This window comes from Bactrocera dorsalis, chromosome 4 (genome assembly GCF_023373825.1).
Source record: "Bactrocera dorsalis isolate Fly_Bdor chromosome 4, ASM2337382v1, whole genome shotgun sequence".
NCBI classification, from domain to species: domain Eukaryota; kingdom Metazoa; phylum Arthropoda; class Insecta; order Diptera; family Tephritidae; genus Bactrocera; species Bactrocera dorsalis.
Genome location: NC_064306.1, coordinates 22,270,305 through 22,295,494, shown reverse-complemented (window position 1 = coordinate 22,295,494; position 25,190 = coordinate 22,270,305). Strand labels below are relative to the sequence as shown.

The 25,190-nt window shown below is 34.7% G+C and overlaps 1 long non-coding RNA gene across 1 annotated transcript; it reads left to right on the top strand.

Moving 5' to 3' along the window:
* The first annotated feature begins 21,066 nt into the window (after nt 1-21,066).
* Nucleotides 21,067-23,721, top strand: LOC125778508 (uncharacterized). The gene is made up of 2 exons (XR_007422758.1): nt 21,067-21,693; nt 21,793-23,721. It is a non-coding gene; the product is annotated as an uncharacterized LOC125778508 (long non-coding RNA).
* Nucleotides 23,722-25,190: the final 1,469 nt, after the last annotated feature.

The window sequence follows — 25,190 nt, the reverse complement described above, 5'->3', positions numbered from 1 at the left end:
ATTTCGAATAGAGCAATGTTCTCGCAAACGGATCACTGACGGAAGTTGAGAAAAAACTCGCTAATGTTAATTTTGTTGCTGGTGGTGTTTCTGTTGACTGTACTGTATTCTCTGGGTTGAAATAGACTCTTTGGTCATTCCCCAAATTAACTTCGAGACGCACAACAGTTGGAAAACGTTCATGAATTTCAAAAGAAATATCCTACAAAGCACTTTATTTCAGTTCACATATCGACCGTGTCGTTTAAAACCAATAACCGCCATGTTGCTTCCTATGGTGACGTATTTACAAACGCATTTTATCGATTACACCAAACTACAATACGCAACATTCACATGACTTTTGAATGTGAATTAGACAATAGTGGCGAATATGGTACGACCCATGTGTTGTCAACTTTGATGTGTTGTTAACTTCGATATTTACGCCGATAGAGTGGATATCCATCATTTCCAGCTTGTGTTGCAGAAAAGCACATGGATAATGTTTCGCGCATTTATTGTCTGGCATACAAACCGAAGTGTGATTGTGGTGTCCGCAAGGTCCATGAACCATATTGGTTTTCATCACTTCATATAATACTGGATCTTTCTCTGCATCGTTAATTTCCGCAGAAATGAGTTCATCAATTTGATCTGGTGTGACAACTATCCACCATCCAAAGAAGAATATGTACGTGCGATAAGATAAACTCCATGAAACATCGTAACTGTTGTTTGAAAAGTCGTGCTGTGACATCGTGACGATCGCTTGCTTATTGACCGCGATCCATAATTCCGCACGTATGTCACCGCATCCTGGGAGTACTTCTTGCCTTGCCTTGCCTTTGGCTGCCATACTTTGATGGACCGATATTAGGGCGACCTCTTCTTGGCTTCGTAACAAATTTCAATCTGCAATTGACCTCTTTGTGTGAAACGCACGTAAAGTTTTTACTGAATAATTTTTCTTTTGAATAGCCGGAATAAAAAAGCAAGCGACCGAAATTGAACTATTCAAATAATTTACAAATCAAAATATTGAAAAACAAAACAAACAAAAATTGAAAAAAAATGTTTATGGAAAAAAGATACTTTTTGGAATTATCCTAAAAAAAAAAAGTATTCTCCTTGTTTGGGCGGAGACCTATCCGAATTGGTGGTAATCACCGAAATCGGTCCAGGCGTTCTCTAGTTATAAGCGTAGTAACTAACATCACTTTCTTTTATATATATAGATATTAAGCGATGTGATAAAAACTTGATCCACAGATGTTGCCTTTTACTTTGGCATCGTTTTGTTTAATACACGTTTACGCCAATTTAAGGTTTGAATATTGGATACTGCGATGGTAGCGCCATCTATCGGTCAAACATTCCAAATTTAAAAATTGATTAAAAATGAAAAAATAATTTAAAAAACATTTTCCAGTGGACCAAATTGTAAATATAAACCATTCCCGAATCTCCTTGAACGTACACACAAAATTTCATCAAAATCGGTCCATCCGTTTAGGAGCAATTCCAAGGCAAACACACGGTCAGAAGATTTATATATATAAAGATAATACGTACTATGTATGTAAGTAAGTATGTATATAATTAAAAGGGAATAGCTCCCACAATACAAATCCTATCAGCGAAAATTCTCGTATATACCCACTTTTTGAAGAAAGTTGCCACAACGACGGAGTTCACACACGAAGATTTTGTTACTCATTATCGGAAACTTTTAATTAGGTGTTGCTCTTATTTTAAATCGACAATAAATACTCAATATTTCCTAAAATATTTGTAATAAATATGCATATTGGAGGATGGAGTCATGTGTAGAAGTTCACGCAAGTGAGGAAAGTTCTCTGATCACCATTCACTTGGGAGTGGCCAGCAACGATTCTTTTACATATGAATCAAGCAGCTCACGACTTCCGGTCTTTGACCAAGTATCCTCTGGGTAGCCTAAGAACATCCGTTTGAAGTCGAGCTAAAGTGAGAAGGTGAAATATCCCCTCCCTAGGGTTGTGCGCTGGGTTTGGGACCCGCCACGTAAAAAAAAAAAAAACAATGAAATGGAACAACAAGCCTCGGAAAGAAGAAATATGCATATTTGTATATCTACATATTTACATTTTACAGCATACATTAAGAAAAAAATGCACCCTGAAGTTGTAATTAAATTCCTCGGGCAAATGATTTTTCAAAAAAATGTATTTCGCTCAGTTGGTAGGACTGACCGTAATTACTATAGTCAAAAATTAGCGCGCTCTGTGAACCAGTTTTTTTTACAGCAGTTGCTTATGTCGGTACACCTTAGTAGTGTGTTGAGATTTTTACAATGGATAAAAATAATGAAAAAACAATTTGTTTAAAATTTTGTATTTCTAACCAAACTTCGTGCGCGGAATCGTTACGAATGTTGAAAAGGGCTCACGGTGATTCAGTTTTATCGAAAACACAACCCCACGAGTGGTACAAACCTTTCATAGACGGTCGAGAGATCGTTGATGCCTCGTTCTAGACAAAAGTTGTCAGGCAAATATTGGAGAGGTGTCCAGCTCTCTTGTCATCTCTCGTGAGTTCATTCGAATGATTTTGTTGGATATTTTGGTATGTAAAGCTCGACTAGTCCCTATAAAGCTGATTTTTTTTTCAAAAATAACAGTGCCGTAAACAGGTCTCCGATCCCAAAATCATGGAGAGCATTTTAAGTGCCGATGAAGCATGGGCTTATGACACACACTGAAATTGCCGCTCTGTGGAACGCGTTTTCATTTGATCAAAGAAGTAAAACAAAATTCTCGGAAGGAGCTGAAGGCTGTCCTAAAAAATGCTTATGAAAAGTGTTTCGAGGGATGGGAAGATCGTTGGCATAAGTGTATTTCATCTTGTGGAAATTACTTTGAAGGCGACAAATTAAATTTTTGATAAATAATTAAATATTTTGCGTTATTATTTACAATTTCCGATGCACTGCTTTGCCACAATATATTGTAAATATTATTTTGAAACCGAATGCAACTCTGGAAAAAATTTCAAAAATTAAAAAGGAAGCTTTATATTCGACAACTTCCTTGCTGCTATTGAAAAATAAAGTATTATATTACGTCAGTGATTTAGAACTACGCCAAGAAAGCATTATGTTTTTGAAGCGATGCCTATTCTTATCAAACTCACCACTGAAACTTGCGAATCTGATCATATTTTTAGAGAGTTGTACCATAATCCTAAACGGTAACCCTATAAAGTTTGTACAAATCGTGAGTTTTGAGCTTTGGCGGGATGCCTGTCGTCGATTTTCAATTGTTTTGTTGCTTTATGTAGGCTCTCAGACCTGACAAGGTTGGCCACTTTAAATGTTTAGTTAATTTTTGACAGCTGTTTTGCTTGAATGCTTCATCTTGATTTTTGCTTATTTCAAAAAATGTATCAAAAAATCTGTATAAAATTTTGTGTGACAAATAAAATTAATTGCGCGGAGGATAACGCGTGGAGGACGACGCCACGCTACCATTGATAAGATAAAAAGTACATCAAAGGAGGAGCTAAACAAGTTGACAAAAAAGTACTTTTTTAAGTGCTTTGAGATAAGGAAGAAACGCTTACAGAAGTGCAATATATTTGGGAGTGATTGCGCTAAAGTGGACGAATTAGATATTCATTAATAAATATATGTACATATCCAAAAGTCATAATTGTTTAGAAAACGAAAAGCGCATTTATTTACAATACTTCAAGAGGCAAAACTAGTAAAAAGCAAGTTGTGAAAGTATTAAGAAAGCAAAAAATCTACTTTGGATTAACAATCGAAATGAATGAAACTTTTTAACACCATTCATTCATCATCATACCATGTTCGACGGAATATACGAATCAGAAGTGCGAATGAATTCAAACAAATCAACATCACTGATGGTAGAAATATCCCTGAAATAGTCGGAAACTTTTTACGTGACTTACTTACTCGCGGGAAACCGCTCGTATGATTTTTTTCTTCTACAATTTGTCTTTAATGGCATCCATTTATGGGTTAAAAGTTGGTTTCTTTGGATTCGGTGTTGCAGAGGTTGCTTGTAATAATTAAAATAAATAAACCTGAACATAACACACATAGAGTAAATTACATACAACCATTTGTTTCAATGTCCCTAATGATATTTGACAGTTCTGATACAATTCTTGCATGAAATACGGGTGCTTCATGACACAACCACCGAGATGGCTCACAACCATGTATCAGTATTGGATTAAAAAATAGGATCAAAACACTCAACGAAGATGCCACTTGGATAGCAATTTACAAACAATCAGGCAACTTTTTGCGAATAATTATCAATTCTACGTCAGCAGCTGCCTCAAGAAACCTGACTGTATGCATATGTGTAAACTCAAAAACTGGATAATAATAAAATAGCGGACAAAAAGTGCTGTTAGTCTACTACTTAGCCCGGTTCACAACCCAATACTCTCTCTTCTACTTAGGTTTCCTTTTATATTTCGGGAATCGAGACCAAAAAAATTTTTTTAATCATCGAAAATCGCTTTATGTTTTTTAAAATATTCACCATTAAGATCTATACACTTTTGCGAGCGTTTAAACCAATTATCGAAGCACTTTTGCCACTCTGATAGAGCTATCCTCAGAACATGCCTTTTGAACGCATCTACCGCCTTTTCAGGTCTCGAAAAACGTTTGACCTTTGATGACCTTTTAGTGTATCCTTTACAAACGGGAATAAGAAGAAGTTATTCGGCGACAAGTCAGATCTATAGGGGTGACTCATGAAATCGATATTTCGATTGCACAAAAATGCAGTTGTTTCAGCAGAAATGTGATAGTTAGCATTATCGTGGTGAAGTGGGATCTGTCTTCAGCGGTTGGTTTTCCTGATCGGGATCATACGCGCCAATCTACGATTCATCACCTTTCATGATGTCATATACGTCAAAGCACCGCTATCGTATTATGTTAACATTTCTCTCGACCAATCGACATGAGCTTTTTTTAGTGATTGACAAATTGTGTGGGCACACTTTTACAGTCAAATATTCATGCAATATTGAATTACTAGAGTCCCACAATGCCCATAGTTGTCTCAATTTCATGATAATTCACGATCTTGCAATATCAGTACGCAGAGCATCAACAGTTTACGGAAAAACAACTGATTTTGGACAACATTCCCGAAATTCGTCTTGGAATGATCAACGATTTCAATTGAATTCACCATAACATCGGTAAACACTGATCTTTGATGGTGCTTCATCGTCAAAAATTGAATTAAGTTTGTCTATGCACGCTTGATGAATAAATCAAAGTCGAATAAATAATCGCGCGAAAATCTGCGATTTAATTTCATTTTGCGGTTGAGAAGAATATTTTTAGTTGCTGTAAACAACACAAAATGTTCTGAGTATGCATACCATCTAAAATGTCAAAACCAAAAGCAGTTGTCCGGTTACGTTTTGCATCTATTCGATACAGCTAAAGTTAATTTAAATTTATTATCTGATGCAAAGTAATGTCAAGGTATTGACTTCGATCATTTCTATGTTTTTTATCATTATCATATTTATAGTAACTGCTAGTCACCGAAATATTCCCCATTCTCCATCCATCTCCGATAACCGTTGAAGAGTACCTGGGAATCAAAATACCATCAACAGAAAACCTACTATTACTCTAACATCATATTCCATAACAATAACTTTCGCTGAATCGGCTCCACGAATTTTAGACAAATCGGATAAATTACACTTCCCATCCCTAGCAATGCAGTCTTTTCGAGAGTCGGTTGTGTTAAAAGTAAAATATATTGATAACAGCGAATCTTTGTGCAATAATATTCAATATTAAAGCATTTATATCCCTCAAATCTGAAGGCAAGTATTGCAGTTTCGATACCGAAGTCATTAAGCTCATGCTTACTTGGATTCAGAAGTCCGTATCTGAATCCAAGTAATGGCGTCAACTTTTCATAGTTGGAGCACAAGTGCATACACATATACACACAAGCATTATAGAATATGCAGTTATCTCAGTTCTCTTAACGAGTATTACATTTCACTCAAAAATGGCTACAAATCAAAATATGGGTATCTGGACTGTTGTTGTTGTGGTTGTTACAACTGCATTTGTATATGAGCCTTGGTCTCTGGTCTCTGGCATCCACTTGCCGTGTGCATTTTTAAAACGAGAATTTATTGACCATTATTCAGAAATGCAGCAGCGCTCAGTCGTCCATATCGCTGGCATACGAATATATCGTAACGGTCATAAATGACAAACGATAAGCAGGCGAATCGGCATTCGAATCATTGATGCGGAGAATACACTTTTCTATTCACAGCTATCTACTACAAACTCACACGTATGATATGTACATACATACAAGTACCGTATGCTTCATGCCAATGGAAATCAAGCCCAAAAAAGATTTTCGTATTTATAAAATATCTTCATACGTGAAAAACGCCATGTTTGTAAGTGTTTGTGTCAGTAAAATTTCAAAAAAATAGTTTCACATTAGGGACGCTGCGACAGTCTATACCAATTTACGTTATTGGATAATAATTTCCATTGATGATAACATTTAAAGTATCAGAATTGCCCATCATATATTTATAAAGTCACTTGCCTTCAATTAGGTACTAATAAAACAAGAGTGCTCTTTCCTGAAATGAAATCAGTGTTACAGTTTCCAATTAGTCTGTTCCACCGGCACGTATAAACCTTAACTTTTTTTGTCCAACTCAAGGCCTTGCTATAGTTGTAATTACTTACCAACTAGAAGAGTTTGCATATCGAAGCACTAGTTCTAAAGGATACGATACAATGGTCGGAACGTTTGGAGCCGTAGTGCAAATTTGGTGAATATGATTAAAATTCCAAATTAGCTCAAGAGTGATGGTTTAAGAAGCAGTCTTTTGAATATGGTGTATGTGAAGATTTTAAGGTTACAATTTTTATACGCACATACATATGCAGTATTTTATTACACGACTACGCCAAGATCCCTAAGAAGCTTTTTGGATGCTCACATTCTCATACAAATATTTACAACATTTTGATTTGGCAATAAAAATATTTCTAAATCGATATACCTAACATAAAAGAGAAGTTGTGGGTACTGACTGCATATAAATGGATTACACCGACCAATGATTGAATGGCCGAAAGGCTTTTTGATTTCGACCCAAATGGGTATCATTAGATTTGTAACACTGAAACGCTAACATTTATAGTTAAGAGCAGCAGCGTATATGTATGTATAAGCTTACAAATACATATGCACACAGGGATGCATGTGTTTCTTCTAGGATTGATTCTTTTCAACTTTATGCTTCCTTCAAAATTGAAGTGTACTATAAAGCACATAAAGATTTCTTAAGGATGCCTTCGTGGTTGTTAACATTAATTTGTGTAATTTGCCATTAAAACTGCACAAATAAATCTTTTTAATGTGATTAATTCATTCTAAGTACTTTCCTCTAGAATATTCATATAACACATTTTCTTAACTCCGCCGATGACGATAGAACAAAAGAAATTATTGGACAAGGCATACATATGCTCAAACAGGAATTGGCTATCCTAGAGCCTGCTCGGCTGAAAGCAATGGATGTTAGCGGAACAACTCATGTCACAACACTCATAAAGGACATATCACACAACTTCTTTGGGCGGTGTGGATGACGCAGTTGTTGGAAGTATAAGTCTTTTAAAAAATCTTGTAGTCAACAGAACTGAAAGTGTGCGGTGAAAGTTAATGTTTATCATTATTAATGCTGTTTAATTGAGACTTCCTTGAGAATGCAGGGCTCTAAAGAGAGGCGTAATTTCCTCCTCTCCTTTCAACCAACAAACCATCTGTACTTAATCATTTGCATACCTTCGAAATAATCTATCGTTTTTGGAACGCTATCAGGAATAGTGGCCTCATAAAAAATGTTCTCTTTTTTCTAGAAATTTGTTATATTCTCTATGGTTATTACAAGGTTAGGGCACACCTTCGAGGTAAAAATGTGGACCCTCGAACTTGCGATGTCTAATCAACGGTCTTTTAAATCGGTGCCGGGTCAAGGTATGCATTGTATTGACAACCTCTGCAGAGAGTAGAATAAATGTATAACTAGTTTTGTGACAATAAAATGTTAATAATTTCCTAATAGTTCTCGCTGCCTTTTTACCGATACTCTAAGCTTCGATTATGAAAAAATTAAGTTGGTTCCTTCCGAAAATACACTAAACGAGTGAAAGGGCATACATAAATATGCCTCTTCGCCGAAATACGTGGGCGAAATCATAATACGAATGTCAACATAAAAACAAAATGGCAAGCTCCTCACTTCAAGAGCTCGGTGGTACGTTAACTGCAATAAAGTTTAGTTCACAACCCTTACCGCAATTGGGGATTCGAGTGCCAAAAGTGTGTGATAAAAAGTAATTTTGTTTGTAAAGTAAATAAAAATGCGAAACCCTTTCGTGCGTAACCTCGTGTGTTTTGTGCATTTCTTTACACGTCTTAGGTGCTACATTTACATTCTTTTTATTTCGCTCACTTGGTGCTTTTGGGACGTGTATCCACCATATATTTTGGGACCAATAAAATAAAAGTTCAAGCAGAAAAGTGCCATTTCTAGGCAAATAATAATCAAAGAATCAAATTGACTCTTAAAACCGCAAAATCAGCAAGAAATTTACATATCAATAAACCATTTGATGGAAATTGGCTTTTACTTTCCTTTCGTTTAAGTTCAGATCATTCCTTCGACAAACGCATATTCTTAAAAGGAATATGTAGACGCATAGGAGTCTTTATACGGTTGGCAATGCTTATTGTGAGGTGGCAATTCATTTGAAAAGGCAATTTCAGCAAAATTACTTTTGTTTAATAGGTGTTTTGTGGTGGCAAATAAATATCACATTTCAAATTTAACAGTTTAAGTGCTTGCGAATGAGTTCATTTATTGTTGTTTAAACAGCCATTTGAAGAGACAGGTAATTAATAAACGCTTACTTATGTATGTATATGTACGTATACATTCTATAATATAATGATCCCCTTAATGAGGATTATTCATATTGAAGAGGAAAATAAGTAAGAAAAAATAGTATGATTGGAACATTTTATCGCGGTGATCTAGTAACCTAACCTTAAAACTGACTTCAGTCATTGCAGAGCCAATACCAATTTTATACCAAAATTCACACGATACAAAAGTCTATTTAAAATAATTTGTACACATAATTTTGAGAGGATTTATCTGTGGCAGAAATAATAATGACACTCACCGTAAATTTATTTAAAAAGTAAATATCGAAGCAAAACAAATCAAAAACATTTTGTATTAATAGATACATTAGTTTAGGTTACTCGTATACTGGCCGGCTGTGGCGCAAGACATAGACCTAATGGTCCTTAATAATGACAGATGGAGGTTCCGTTTAATTTGAGGTGAAGTCCCTTGAACTGCGAAGCTCCTATATCTAGATATATTAGACGAGTTCTGGATAATGCTGAACAGAAACATCGGAAGTGTTCCAGCGACTCTCTAATGGGCATTTCCCCGCACTTTCTGCTTATATGGTTATTGCTTATGCCCATCCGACTCGCATTTGATGCCAGTATGTACATTATGACCAACCATTAAGCCAACAAGTTCTCCTATCTTAATCTTCTTCAGATCCTGCATGTGCGACGGCCCTAATCCGTCTGTCGCCCCTTTCCCCTTGCTACATCTTTCTACAGAGTCTGATAGTTTTGTTCATCAGCATTAAAAAAAGTGAATAATTAAAATCGAGACAAGACGTTAACTTTGGTAGCATCGAAGCTGAGCAAAAGCACATCATATTGTCCATTCTCATAAAAATTAAGTCCACGTATACTTTTCACAGGTGCAGGTAGGTGCATTGAGAAATTTATATCCTAAGCACTTTTTGAAAATTTAAATTTTATTTAAACGAATAGTTTATGTAATTTTTATTAAAAAATAGTTTTTAAATCAACCATTACAGAAAAACTAATGAAATTTTCTTGATTGAATTACCGTATATAAATATTTTTTTATTATCATATCTTTAATTAACTTCGTTAACAGCTAAAAATTTCAGTAATTTCCCGAAAAGTATGACTTTTCTTTTTTATCTTTATGCTTGATATATATGTAGAAATATGTTTCTATGGGCATATAACTTTTTACAATTTTTGCAAATACGAAAAACGGCATACCATAGTCGAATAGAGAATAAAAAAGTATGAACCCCATTATTTTTTTTTTTCCGAAATTGCAAAAAAGTTTCCGCGCAAAACGAAATTACTTTTTTATCAAAACTGCTGAAAAAAACAAAAAAGTTTTGTACACTGTACACGTTTTTCTTCATAATAATAGATATTTATTTAACTAATAATCTTCCTAATATTCCAAACGCCTTTTAATGGACCTAAGGGAAGTGCCCCACCCACCACAAACTAATTTTTCTTCAAAATAAAAATATTAAAAAAAATTTTGACGTTTTTTAGAAATCCATTTTTGCGCGGAACGTTTTTGAACCTAAATCACCTAAAAAAGTGATATTCATTACTTGTACAATATTTGCCACCACGTGGTGGTATGCCAAATTTTTCGTCAAAATTTGTTATATGCCTAATATACATACATACATATATGAAGTAAAGTCACCCGAATGAATCAAACTTTTGAATAACAGTTTTAGGCACACATTTTATTAAAATAACTCCCACGTTGGCCGATATTTGCGGTAGTTCGGAAACCTCTACGTGTTATTATACATATGGTCGCTCAAGGAAGTATTGATCCAATTCAATCCATTTTTTCGCAAGGGTATATTATTATTAAAGAAACATTTCCCCTGAATTTCAGTAATATACCTTACAGATTGACCGATATTTTCGGCAAAAAATCAGGCATACGCACTTGGGTCCACATATTTGGCGTTTGGGTACTTAAAGAGTTATAGTTCGATTTCGACAATTTTAAGTTTATTTTTATATAAATATTATTAAAATATCTTGAGTGCACTTTTTGTGCAAAGTTATATCCGGTTACATTGATTGCTTCCTGATTTGTACACTGGAGAGTGAAAGAATCAGATGGAATTTATAATTTTATAAAGCAGCCTGATTTCGCCTTTTTCGCACTGAAATGTAGAAATGACAGAACATTATGATATAGAAAATTTGGTTGAAATCGGTTCAGTAGATCCCGTGGTATGAAAATTCATCTAAATGATCCAAAATTCAATTTTGACCCCGGTCCGGTTTGAATGTCTTTGATGCATTTAGTTTATGCTTTACCGCATTTTTAGTAGTTTTAACAAAACTGCTAAATGGGGAGTGGACGTGGATATCATCCGATTTCACACATTTTCACGCTGTCTCTGTGATAGGGGTGTCAAAATGATTTGCGCTTTCCAAGTTACGCCCATTTACGAACTGGTCCACCATTATTTGCCAGGGAACACGTGAACCAAGTTTACGATTATCGCTTGAATTGATTTCAACTCGTCTCGTCATCCCAAGCATATACATATATATATACATATAGTATAACTCCGTATCTGTCTCGGTTGATTTTGGGTGATACAAACAAAAGTTGGGTCTGCCTTACTCTGTAGCAACATTTTGCAAGAGTATAAATACATATATATTCTCAAGTTGTCACGAACTCTAATCCCTAACGGCCGTTTTTAATTTGGCAATCAAGGATACACAAATATAGGAGCACTTGACTTTTATAAAAATTTGCGCGTTGTTGTAATTATAATCACGATAATTATGGATTTTGGGATTTTATTAGAAGTTAATGTGATTGGTCCTTGATTTTCCCACATCGTATCAATAAATATAATTACTTGTCTATATTGACAATATATCGTATACGCCAGTCAGATGTAATGATGGCATATTTGACAAAAGTGTGATCGATGGAATGTAATTAAAAGCCGGCACCCACAACACACAACAATTATGGGTTTTATTACAACAAAAATAACGTTGTACCTTTTGTCTCTTCTTTTCACTATGCGGGGTGTCAGATTTTAGTGGGAAGATAAATACTTTACTGTGATTATTGTTACTTCTATTGTGGTTGATGTTGTTGGTTGCACCGTTACTTGGGCTGTCAACTGTCAACACGGTTGCAATTTTATGTCAAATTGCCAAGTGTAAAATAGTGCTTACATCACACACTCTGTGTACCCCTCTGATGTTTCTCCCTCTTATCAAGCAGTCTTTCCAACAGCAGAGACACATAGATTTTCAAATTTGGATATTTTTGGACAACGCCATGTCGGTTCGCATCTCATGCTTTCACATTGGAAAGATAAGATATTAATGTTAGAAACTATGCGCTACCCGCAGCCCGCTGCTGATGCAGACGATAAGAATGTTATGTGATAAGAAACTTCAAATCGGGGAATGGGCGGCCAAAAGCGCATCGAGTTACCAACTCAACCCTCTTCGCGCTACTGACGTTTTGTTTACACTCGCATCTATTGTCAAATAATTAAATGTCGATTTCGCGTATGTACAAGTCAGACGTCTGAGCGGCGGCAGAGCTTTGAGTAAGCGGCACGTGCACAGCGGCTGGCATTAGCGTTAAGACTTAATTTAAGTATATTATCGGTAAACAAATCTCTTCCCGGCACTTTTGTGCACACGCTCACCCCATTCGGTTGCACACAAGTGTTGCTTAAACAATTTTATTTGTAGCAAGATTCGTGCTTTTCACATTGTATAGCTATGGATATTGTATTTTGATATATGTATATTGTATATACATACATGCCTATAAACAGCCATAAATAATTGATGATTTCCTTATAAGAGTAGAAGATTCATACTCCAATGTCCTTCATTCGACAGCTGTGCAGAATACTTACTTCTCAGAAACTTTCAAATAAAACACTTCATTGAATTATGGTTTGGTATGTGATAGCTGCAGTATTTACCAAATCTTGGAAAAGACTCGTGAAAAGAGGATCGACACCCACCATCTCTTCGTCGATTTCAAAGCTGTTTTTAATAGCACGAAAAGGAGCTGCTTTTATACCGCTATGCTTGAATTTCGTACCCTGTGTAAACTGATTTGAGCTATACCAAAAGCTTCGTTAGGATCTGGAATGACTTCTCCGACCGTTGAATGCAAATCGAAGTTTCAGACAAGGCGACTCCCTATCGTGCGACTTTTTCAATCTACTGCTGGAGAAAGCAATTCGAGCTGAGGAGCTTAATTGAGAGGTACAATTTTCTATAAGAGTATACAGGTGTTGCCGTACGCCGATGATATTAATATCATTGTCATCAACATCCGCATCGTTAGTTCTGCTTTCTCCAGACTGGATAAGTATCGAAGTAAATGGGTCTGGTAGTGAACGCTCTGTCATAAAACAAACAGTAATTGCTTTCGCGACTTGGCTCCCAAATCACTGTTGACAATCATAACTTCGAAATCGTAGACAATTTCGTCAATTTTAGAGCCAATATAAACACCAACAATAATGTCAGCAGTCGAAATCCAACACAGAATAACATTTGGCAACAGTTGCTAGAGTAGGCAATTAAGAATTAATGTCTTCCCTCGACGAAGAAAGACCAAACTCTACAAGTATAATTCATTCACTCATTTAGTCACTCATTATTCTAATCCTACTATATGGTACATATACGGACGATGACAACATCTGATGCGTCGGCGTTCCGTGTTTTCGAGAGAAAGGTTCTGCGGAAAATTTATGGCTCACTGCAAATTAGCAACGGCGAATATCGCATTCGATAGAATGGTGAACTGTACGAGTTAAATGACGATATTGATATAGTTCAGCGAATTAAGAGGCAGCTCTAACAGTATAGGACACAGTACCTGACGGGGGAAGCAGAGGATGAGGAACACCTCCGCTCCGTTGGACGGACCAGATGGAGAAGGAGCGAAAAGGAAGAAAGACTAGCGCGCTATTGTAAACTCGACTATAACCGCGTAAACGTTGTCTATGCCAATAAGGAAGAAGAAGATTTGATCGGTTCATGTTGAAGTTACATATATGAATAATAATAATAATATTACATACGTATACCACAATTAATTTATGAAAAGTGTATATTTCGGAACATTTAATCAGACTTTGTGTCAGCATGAATTTGAATCTTAACGCCAAAATGTGTCCTGAAGTTGACACCGACACCCGATATATGCAAAATCACATTTGTCTTCATTACAAGCAACAAGCAATATTGTTCATTGAACCCTCATCACCAACATTGGTTGAACTAAAATATGTAGTTTTTAAGAGTAATAAAAGACCATGTTCTCCAGTTGTAATAGAGATCAAGCCGCAAATATGCACGGACTAGAACTGTGAACTCTAAGGATACTTCCCTAAAAATCAAGAAATATTCTCTTTATAAAATCGTATCGTTTTTAGGATTTCATCAAGTAGCAATTGGTTGAAGGAAAATAGGTCAATGCAATTAAAACAAATCATATATGATATCAAATACAGGTATAATTATGTAAATGTTCCACTTTTTCTGCTTTATTTCATTCAAATGAGAAATTATTTTCGAAAATCATGAAAAGAAATCCACACAAATAATAGTATTTTTAACCAACTATTTTTGTACATTTAATGATATTCTATGGCAGAATCCGTTGGTTTACAATTTTTTTTTTTGTAAAATTTTACTGTTAAAATTTTCAAATAATTCTAAATGTTACTTAATAGTTTGTTAGGTGTTGGAGGTAATTGTAAGTTTTTAGCATATATCGCTCATTTGCTGCAAGACCGGCATAAGTCAAAAAAAACGCGTTTAAAGTTTTCAACTTACTCCAACTTACACGGAAAACAGGAAATATATTCTCTTCTCAAGCGGAGCATATAAGAGGTATTCATATGAATTTTTTGACTCAACATGAAGTATGATATAACGAACAATTCTGCAGCATTAACTCAAAAATCACGTTTTTTGATATATGCCGGTCTTGCAGCAAATGAGCGATATATCCTTGTTATCTAAAAGCCTCTTGCAAATTCAAAAAACTATTCGGAGGAGGCGTAGCCCGATGAAGTCCTACATTTATCAGTGGAAATTAAATGCCACAGCTGGCACCAGGGATAGAATAATAACATGACTTTAACGACATCTTTACAAATGCAAATTAGAAAGGAACTTTACTCATCTTTGAAAGTAGCGTATATTTAAAATAGCACTTAAAATTTTACTCACGACATGTGTACATTGAAAAAATCAATGATATCACATTAAAAGCTTCGTATCTCGCTAAACATACAGAAGTCAACCAAACCGCCTTCCAATTTGGTTAAGGCGTTATCCTATATGTACATATATGTTTTCAAAAAACATTTTTTTATTTTACTTTCTTTGCATATATACATATGTACATTTAAGAATACACACAGAAAATTTCATATTATTCCCGTGAATACTTTCGAAATTGTACGCAAATTTTAAAAGGCGTTTCAGAGTGCTTGGAAGTGTATTCCAAACTTTAAACGTTTTTTTTTTCAAAATGTTGATTTCAAAGTTGGTGACCAACGTTACTCAAAACCGGCTAAACCCATTAAACCAAATTTTAACACGAGCTTCTTACATATATTTTTTTGTAATAAATCGAAGAGTTTCTCTCTCCGATAAATATTTTTTTCTAAACAATTCGAGGCAGAAATTATGGTCGAAAACAGATTTTTTTTGAGAAACCGCCATTTTTTAAAAAAATTTATTTTGCTATTGCTCCAATTAATTACTAGATTTAACATTCGTTTTTTAATATAAGAGAATTCAGTTCCGAGATATAGTGGTCACGGCAAATCTTTCAAATTAATATTTTTACTAATACTAAGTCTTAAAATACAGTTAAAAGGTACCATAATACGCGTACAAATTTTTGGATTCATATATTAAAAAATTTTCTCGAGAAAAAAATTCTGAAAAAATCGCTTTTTTCGACCCTCTAACTGTATACAACCCCTTAAAACATGGACATAATGGGATTAGTTGCTTTAGCTTTTAACCAGGAATTATAGTAAACAAAATTATAAAAACTATAGAATGTGGATTTAGCTATTGGAACGTTAGAATCACGAATTATGCCTCTCTTAACTTATATGTGATTTCAAATTACTTGCGATTTCACTGCCTGTTGATTGGGATAGTAATTATAAAAATCACATGCATGTATGTATGTATGCATATGCGAGGCGTTTTTATTGCGATTTGAGTCTGAAAATTGACAATGGATAACATTACAAAATATTTTTCTTTTATTTACACAAAGTATTATCGAGTTTTTATGTGTTTTCATAAGCAAAAGAAAGGTAATATTTATCCTATTCCAAATATATTTTTTATGAAATATTTCAGTATAACTGTGCATTAACGCAAATGAATATTTATTTTGGATATCACGGCAGGCGCAGTCAATCAGCCACGTGTTTTTGGTTTTCTATTGATTGACACATAAATATCTAGATAATACCCGCTGTTGGTGTGCGTGTGTGTGTGCATGTGATTTGTAAACACTTGTATGTAAACCGAATAATTTACCTAATATTAAACGCATATAATCGAATTGCCCGTCATTAAAATTATCGTGGCGCGGAGAATTCAATTCGCCCACATTTCCCTATTTCGGAGCAAATAACGTGTGTTCCTAGGCACGGTATTAATTTTTTTTTTGATGTCAATGCATCAACAACAATCACTGATTATTGGTTTTGTCGCGCAACAATGTAGAAAATACTCACACACACCGGCAAACTTGTATACACATTTATATTGCTAGGTATGGCTATATGTCGGTCGGAAATTGGATATTGACAAGTTGTATGTGGCTACTGTTGGTTTACTGTTATCATATCAAAGAGAAAATTAAAAACGAATTAGTAGGCGCACACGCTAAACTTTGTGGAATAATTAATGCCCGAATGACAATCAATGTGACAGTTTGATTCTTCAATTGCTTTCATTGTCGATTTGTTGAACATATTATTTTTCACACTGTAGACAATTAATAGTGTCATGATATTTTGTAGTATTATTCAGTGCTCATATGTACATACTTATGTATATAAATTGTGACAAAAAAGTACAGGGAAATTGTAAATAAAGCCCAAAATATTTAATTATTCATCAATATTTATTCTGTTGCCTTCAAAGTAATCCCCACCAGATGTAATACTCTTATGCCAATGATTTTTCCAGTTCTCGAGACACTTTCATAAGCACTTTTTGGGATGGTCTTCAGCTCATTCAGCGAATTTTGTTTTATCTCTTTGATCGACTGAAAACGGGTTCTACGGAGCGGCTATTTAAGTTTGGGAAACAGATAAAATACCACGGAACTAAACGTGATGTATACGATGGTTAATCGATGGTATTGCGATAATTACGTTTTTGGCTTTAAGTTTGGTAACAATTGTAGCTCGATGCGATGGTGCAAGTCATCGTGCAAGATCCATGAGTAGTGTTTCCACAATTCCGGCCGTTTTCGACGGATGTTCTCACGCAAACACCTCAGTAGTATCGAAAAATCAATAATCACGACTTTGGCGTGTGTTTTTTGGTTTATTTCGTCTCTTTTTTCCTTCCACTCCAAAGATTGCCTTATGAAAAAAACACATGTCTCATGGTCAGTTATAATGCTCCCCATGAATGTGGAATCGGAATTCGCACGATCAATTATGTTCAAAGAGATCTATTTATGGTACTCTTTTTGAAAAAAAAAATCAGCTTTATCGGGACGAGTCGATTTCTCTAACCTTGTCTGATGATTTTCAAGCACCAAATCTTCACTTTTTTTTAATATTTCTATCAGTTGAAGAGGTCGAAGGTCGTCCAGAACGAGACATATCTTTAACGATTTCTCGAGCGTCTTTGAAGGCTTGTGTTTTTGATAAAACTGAATCACCGCAAGTCACTCGCAACCATTCCGCACACGAAATTTGATTAGGAATACAAAATTTGTGACAAATTCTTTATTCGATACTTTTATCTATTGTAAAAATCGCAACGCTATACTCAGGTGTACAGACTTAAGAAACTGCTGTAAGCAAACTGGTTGACAGATCCACAATTTCCGGGTGCTTTTTGGGCACAATGTAGGTACAATATATGCTTGCAAGGAGATGGCCGTCGACAATGCAATATCATTTTAAATATGTAATAAAGCACACCATTTTTAATTACTGTCCATTAAATCAACGCAAAGGCTCACATTGCCAATGATTAACATCACCATTAACCTTCAAAGATCAATATTTGTAATAAATAAATACTTTCGACAAAGGTCTGAAAGTTAATGAAGCGGCAACAAAAACACGTATTAAATTTGATGTTTGTTTCGTCACTAACAACAACATAAAAAAGCTAAGTAAAATCACAGAAAAGCTAAAATTCTATACTAAGTTCCCCTATAAGGTATTAATTATGAATCTTTTTAATAGAGGTACGCTTTACTTATTATTTTATTTTATTAATGATGGAATTCAATTTACAAAATTATAAATTGAGTGCCTAAGTGATATTTTTTTGAGTGTTGACTTTGGAGTCAAAAGTACACTTGAGAAGAGAGATTTGAAGTGGAATCAAAAAACAGTTCACAGTCAGATAGATCTAAAAGTGGAAATATTAAAAGAATGTAACACTTTGCAATTAACTAAAGGAAACGTAGAAACTACATCAAACTTTATTAGTAATTGGAACAAAGATATCCCCCTTCTTAATTCAATAAATCATTACGAGCTTCAAAAGAACGAATTCTATTTTTTATCAATATTGGATTGAGCTGTATAGCTGTACCTATATTACACATTCAAACGCACTACCATAACTGACCGATAAAATAAAACTGATTGATAATTCATCTGAAAATATGAATGCGTGTTTTCAATGTTCCATATTTTTAGGAAAGGCCAGGGTCGGCCCGATAAGATATATTGCTCTAGGCGAATGCCAGATTCTTTCTCTCGTTGAAGCCTATTTTGGCTCTGGGTATAATAAATATGTAAAGAAAATTACCCAAAATGCCACCCTGAAATTCTTGCACTCCTAGGCAATTGCCTGACTTGTCTATATGGACAGGCCTGCCCTGGAAAATCTTAATTTAAGTTCATTATTATTATTAATTTAAGTTCACTGAATCAAATTTTAAGATTATTTTTAAAATAATAATAATAATAATAATAATATAAATAATAACAATATATGTACGACTGAGAACTACTTTAACTATCATAGTGGATTTCAAAAAAAATGTTTATAGGGAATAGGATCGCAAATAATCCATTAAAAAAATAACATTTGAATTAAGACTTTTATTTATTTTATAATCATGAAAATTTTTATTAAATATATTTTCTGATTATTTACTTCCAAATACCAGATTGAAAAATAACAAATTGAATGCCAAGCTTATACTTATTTAAAAATAGAAAAAAAATTAATAATTTTAATTTTTTCACGTTTCTGTGCTTTGTGTTCTACCACTTTGAGCCAGATATTCTCTAGAGTGCTGTCGGTGAATGTGTTACTGTAGTTTTAATAATTAAATATAAAGTTTGATTTTTACTATTAAATTAAAATAATTTTTAATTATTAAAATTATTAATTATTAAAAATTTTTTAATTTAATATTAATAATTACAATCTTGAATTAAAGCTAAAAAAAACGTCTATCAAATTGCAATATATGCATGACTTTGTTTTTGCTTCCAGATGTTAAAGATGGCTAGTACCAACATAAAATCCATGCCAGACGCATATGAAATGTTGAAATTAAATTCCTTAGACAGCTAATTTATTTGAAAAGTATTGGCCCTATCATTATGTAATAATGATTTATGTATTTCGAAAAACTACGTTTTCCTTAAATTTAAATTTCTGCTCGAGCCCAGCAGAACTGACACCTACTAAAGCTTTTCTGGACTTTGTGCAGACGTGTTGTAGTTGTAGTAATTTTGCAATTATTTCAGTGTATTTACAGGCGTCGGACGTGTACAAATGTGTGCATGTGTATCTGAATACGCGAAAAACGAAAATGTATTAAAAGAAGCAAGTGAAAATTAATTGAATTGAGTGTTGTGTTCATAGATTTTTACCAGCTGATAATAAAAAATTATTTTCAACTGTGCGCCAAAGAGCCCCGAGGGATGGGCCATATACATATGTACATGCATATGTACATAGAGAATCGTTCGTGCATACACACACTTTATATGGATACATACAAATAATTACAAAAGCAAAACTGCGTTTACGCATGACACATACAGTCATTCCCATATTGCACATACATACATATTTATGGATGTATTTGGTTATATGTACATGCACACGCAACTGTTCATCGCGGCACATAATGTAAGTATGTATATTTGCATACCTAACAACATTACAAAATAATTATGTTACAGCCTATAGACAAATCTATGTACATACATATGTTTATGCTTACCTATGAATACTTAATATACATATGTATGTATATTTGTGCCTTCAAAGATTTTTGTGTGGCAATGAATTTACACTTACACTGACATGAACAAGAAACTTCTGGTAAATAAGTACTATATGCTAATGGTGTAAATACTCGTATAACATTTACCCCAACTGTCTTTCTTTCACCTGCCGAATATGCTTCCTCCAGCCCGGCGCTCTCTCTTTCATAAACTTAGTGCTACCACTAGAGAAGAAGATGGCTACCGTAGAAATTATTGCGCCAATCAAAAACTCAGCTATTGCTTCTTGTAGACGGAAAGCGGGAGAAATGTGTCCGTACACAGTGCAGTGGAGAAATGCTTCAGAAAGAGGACAACAATAACGATGAGCATAAACATCTTTTGAAAGAGAGCTCGTGCTGTATAGTGGGATTGTGCTCAAAAAAAGAGACAATGGCAATAAACCTCGCGTAAAGTTATGGATTTTCATCATTTTCAAAACGAATCGGCTGTAGAAAAGAAGCTGATGGAAAATATAAAACAAAGGAAAATATATTTTTCCGGGCAAAAAAACGTTATATAATAGTAGTACATATATAAATACATATTATAGAGATAATTGAAGATGTGGGCGAATCGAAGTGTTACATCGATACTATTAAATTCAAATAACCTAAAATTATCAGTGCAGAATACAGCAAATAAATTGAATATAATGCATGAGGGGAACACAAAGCGATTACGTAATTATGCCCTGCTTTCGTATAGATGATTTTTATTAAATTACCAATAATCGGCGCATATCTCATTGAAAATTAAACAGTTGTCTTACGCATATGCATTATCCTCCCTTGAAAGCAAGAATTTCCCAGTATTCTTTGAGAGGCCAAAGCAAACCACGCCCGCAAATACGTCTGTCTCTGTCTGTGCGCTGCGCCGCTCTCGGCGCAGACATGTTTCCACAGCCACAACAACACCATTATACACAACGCTACAACAATGTGACAAAAGCAATGATTCTTGTGGGCGCGTAGAATTGCAACTTAATTGAATTCCTCTCCTAATGGCCCGACTGGCTGTCTGGCCAGGCGGTTATTTCTTTCCGACGTTGGCCTCAGTTGGTGACATTTATTATTCGCACAACGGTAGAAACGCCAAGTTACACACTCAACTGGAAAAAAGGAAAATAGCTTAGTGCTAGTTGAATATTGCTCACTGCCAAATATAATTGCTGCTTTTAGAAAGTAAGTTCACCTTTACCTGATCTTACATATCTTATGCCGCTTCTATTTTCGTATATTTATTGTTTTCCCTTATTCTTTTTTGCTTCTATTTTCCATTAGGCATTCAATTGGAAATTTCGGATATGACGTATTGTCTTCTCTGTCTCGCAGATTGTGTGAAAAGTGCGTCTATAATTATCTGCTACTCCGACACCATAATTTACTGCGCCCGAGCGCACACGAATGTGCATTCCATGAGCAGCCGTCATATATACAAAACAATTATGAATGAATGTATGTATGTGTTGGCCGCTAGTTGATTGCAGGAGGCAGGTGTTTGGGCATTTTTAGGGGCATTAGTGTTGGTTGAGCTGCAGTTCTGCACACAAGTCCACCATTATTATCACGCATAACGGGCAAGAACGATGACAGTGCAGAAAAAACACTGAACGTGTTTGAAGAAAATGGCTAAAGCGCGAGTGGCAAACGTTGACCACCAGCAAAAACATCAACGATTTTGAATCGCGCGCTCATATATACGCATATTCATATACATATGTATGTTTACATACATACGATGCTGTTCGCTCTCTTTATTTGAGCTTGGCTCATCTCCGGATTTTCAACATGTTGGAGCCATTTTAATTTAGTTGCAACTCTGACGACGTCATATTATGTTTAAATCCTTCTTCCTAGGTTATGCGCAGGTCTTAATTTTGCTTCAAACTCTACTTGACGCTTTTCGACTTTTGGTTAGAGTGGCAAATGAAAAACTCTCCTTAACGATTATAGCTATGTATACTCCAGCGGTTAACAATCGTTACGTTCACGAACGTTTTCAGTACGCTGTATGAATGGTGCAAATATCGAACGAGATAACAAATCAACTACATACTTACTTAAGTTATTGATCAGAATTTTTATAAGCTGAATAATAGCTTGGCACGAACGTCGAAGACCTATAAGGATACATAAATGATCAGTGTAACGAGCCGAGAGGATTTAACCATGTCCGTCTGTCTGCATATACATACATACCTAAACTAGTCTCTCAGCTTTTACATATCGATTTTGTACACGTCCGTTTATTTCCAAGAAGTTTCTCATTTGTTGGGACCGCCGATATCGGAACACTATAACATATAGCTACCATACAAACTGTCCGATAAAATCAAGTTCTTATGGTATATGGAAAGTTCTTTATCTCAAAGACATAAGTTGAAGTTAACGTTAACGGAGGTGCCGCCGAAGTGAATATTTTTTTTATAGAGAATATCGATAAGCGTTGACGACCGATTGGGTAGTGGGCGCCCAAAAACAACAACGAATTGATGATTCGAAACAGTGTTTGGAGATTTTTCAAGCATAATAAACCCGAACTTTTGCATAAATATGTGGCAAGGGATGAAGCCTGGTTCCATCATCGATAGTTATCCGAATTAACTGCACTCGAAGAACCAGCTGCAAAACGTGGACAAACGCAACAATCGGCTGGCAAAGTTATGGCGTCTGAATTTGGAATACACACAGAAACATTTTTTTTGACTACCTCCAAAAAGGATGATCATCAACAGCAACTATTACATTGCTTTATTGGACTGTTTGATTGACGAAATAGCCGAAAAACGGCCATGTTTAAAAAAAAGAAAATGTTGTTTCACCAAGGCAATGCATCATGTCACAAGTCAGGGAAGATGATATCAAAAATCAATGATTTGGGCTTGGAATTGCTTCCGCACCGTGTTCTCCAGATCTGGGGAGGAATTTTCTTCGAAATAAGAGGTGATCCCCGACATTGACGCCTATTTTGAAGCAAAGGACAAATCTTAGTACAAAATGGTATCGAAAAGTTGGAGGGTATAATAGATCACCCTTGAAGAGAACTACATATGTATGTATGTTGAATAAAAAAAACGAATATTCCCAAAAAAATGCCTCACGTCCATGAACCAATGGAAATTAACCAAAAATATTTAGGCCAATTGACATATCAGTATGAATTTGTATAATTTCGATTTCGTAAGAAAAATAAACCTTTTCTCTAAAGAATTTCCCTTTAGATTTCCTACGATGCCACAAGGAAGTTTTATATATTTTATACAGATTAATTCAAGAAATGTGTTTAATGGATATTTAAAAATTTCGCTATCTTTCTTAAAAAAGTTAAATAGTTTTTGGAACATTTTTCGTATCCTTCGATTCCATTAACAAATTTATCGATGCATATAGCACGATATAAAACAGATTTGACCAAAATAAACATTAAGTTAGTAGGAATTAATATAAGTAGATTCTCCTGTTTTTCGTATATATTGAGCGTCGGTTGTAGTTAAAGTGTAGAACAACAGCTCTAATTCTGCGCTGTTAAGATTTGAACCCCCCTCCCCGCACACATCGACTAACGCTACGACACCGAAAAGAGTTTAGTATATTTTTTACGTATTTATTGTTATCGATTAATTTATTACCCCTTTTACACTATAATCCTTAGTGTGATTGATTGTGCATCGAAGCTATAATACCCTTCACAGTTGCATTGCTTATATCATAAAAGGATATAAAAATATAATATATACAATTCAAACTTCGTGAAAACCTCACGGGCAATCTTCAGGGTATGATATCTAATCTTATTTCACAAATTGTTTGAGCGTGTAAAGATTTAAGCAGCAATAAAATAACAATCTGATTTGTTATTATGAGCACACACATACAAGTTATTCACGAACATCCACACATCTTTAGCTACATATGAAAGCAAATTATTTTATACTCCCTTTCAATGAGCTTTGCTTTTATTATAAAGCTCCGCCGTTTTCAATTTTCATTTTGCTTTCCCAGTTGCCAAATAGTAATTATGTATGTTAATCAATTTGCGCAAACGACCAATGTCCCTATGAGCGCGCGTGTGAATGTCGGGCTCTGTTTATGTAAGTGGCTACCGAAATGGGCGCATTATTCAAATGGAGCTCGGCCCAGTTCGCAGTTTCATTTAATTATTCGTTCTGTGTTAAACCTAAAACCATTGGAACGTGTTACATAAAGCATAAATATGGGCAACATAATTCTGCGCAAGCATACCATTATATGCCATAAATAAAGGTAAATATCTGCATATTGAATACCCGTTGTGCGCCGATCGTTAATCGCGTTTTGTTATGTTAAGTTGGTCTTAAGCAGCCATAAGTGGAATTAAATCGCGTTCTTCTTGTGCTAATAAGTGTTGGCACTTAATGTTTATGACACATTGATGCAAAACTAAAGATTTCATATACGTACAAATGCACAGACATTTTAAATTATTTCAGTTTTTAAGTTGAGTCTTTTTTCTACTTTCTTACTTTATTTATCTTTATATATATAAATCTTCTGACCGTGTGTTTGCATTTGAACTGCTCCTAAACGGATGGACCGATTTTGATGAAATTTTGTGTGTATGTTCAAGGAGATTCGAGAATGGTTTAGATTTACAATTTGGTCCACTGGAAAATGTTTTTTAAATTATTTTTTAATTTTTA